Below are 1,744 nucleotides of genomic sequence, written 5' to 3' on the forward strand. Positions count from 1 at the left end.
TAGAGAAGATCACCTCCCTTCCCTTTTATCCCCTTTTCCTTTTGTCTGCTAGTGACGTATAACTGCCTCCCTGCTACAGTGCCACCTGTTCCTGTCACTCAGACCGTACGTATGTATGGGTCAGAGCATCCCTCCATGCCAGGCGGCCATTTAATTCCTTCTGGCGCGCGTGCTGACAGGGCTGCGAGGTGATTTGGCATGCTCTCCTTATCTCTTATCACGTCACCAGACTAAACTTTCTTTGGATAAGCCCGTGCGCGTGGTCAATCCGATCTACTCTATGTTTCCGAGTTGAATTGCGTGATGTTGGGCCAATTTATTTGAGTGTGACCTGATAGACTTTGTGATACGGATCCAATAGGGCAAATTTCTAACATTGGTGTGGAGCAAACTTATGTCATTCAAATGGATTTAAAAGGAGTTCAAAATCATATTCATATGATCCATATATATTTGGGGCGTGCTTCAACTCATATGGGCCAGATTTGGTGCAACACTTGCAATCATAGGGTTAGGGAACCTAATTAAACCTATGGGCTAAAACTACACAAAGGGAAGCCTAAAGTGAAGATCAAGAAAGGTTTTTGTGAAGATTCAGCTTTGTTATGATGGGCTTGCTATATTTTTATTATTTAAACACTTATTTTAATTTAGCTTTGTTTGAGCTTGTATTCTGGCCATATTTTATCTTTTAAGTTTTAGAATGTTTGGTCATGTTTTGGGCTTATGTTTTAATACTTGTAACAGCCCGCTTACCGGACCATCACCGGCACTAGGATCCAGATCGGCTTAACAATACTTGTGTGTTATTTTAGTGTGTGATTGGGCTTGGTCCTTATGTGTTTAAGTTAGGCCTAAGAAGAGTGTCTTAGGGTTTTATTTGTTTTTCTCCTTACTATATAAGGATAAGAAACAATTGTAAGAGACAGTTTTTAATTAAAATTTCAAAATTTTTTTCATGCTTTTGGCTTGTATTGCTTTGAGTGGGAGTGAGGATTTGCTTTAATCAATTGCACCTGGAATCTTGGCTAACTTATCAACTATTCGTTGTGGCGTTTGTCAGATTCTCATCTAAATCCTTCGATAATTGGTGTTTCAGCTTCTCTAAGTGTGGGGTGCCATAGGAGGTGGGTTTATCAAATTTTTGGATTTCATATCTACTTATAGGTGTGGGTTTGAGATTTGTGCCATAGGGTTCCGCGTCACTTTGGGCCTATATTCTTCTTCAAGACCCGACTTCTCCCTAGAGTATGAAAAACTCGACAGTCATCATTCACCATCTAAATTCTTAAAATTATCCACCTTGGAGGGGCTAATTCCAATTTTTATAATATTTTAATATCTATATTTATTTCAATAAATATGAAAAAAACTATGAATTCAATAATATGATCTTAGATTAAAAAAACCATAAATAGAGAAGGACAGCTAAGCATTAAAAAATAAAAAAAATGGTATTTAATTTATATAACCACACTTTCAAATATATCTAGATATATCTTTATTTTATTATTATTCTTAATAAAATCATTTAACTATAAATTTAATTTTATTTATCCATCAATTCATTATATTCAAAATTACCTTTTATCACAAATTATTTATAAAAAATATACTAATTAGTCCATTTAATTATACTCTAAAAATTACTCATTATATTTATATTATATATTATAAAGAATATTTTCATGGATAAAAAATAAAAAAAATGGTATTTAATTTATATAACCACACTTTCAAATAT

This window comes from Manihot esculenta, chromosome 7, assembly GCF_001659605.2.
Source record: "Manihot esculenta cultivar AM560-2 chromosome 7, M.esculenta_v8, whole genome shotgun sequence".
In the NCBI taxonomy this organism is placed as follows: Eukaryota; Viridiplantae; Streptophyta; class Magnoliopsida; order Malpighiales; family Euphorbiaceae; genus Manihot; species Manihot esculenta.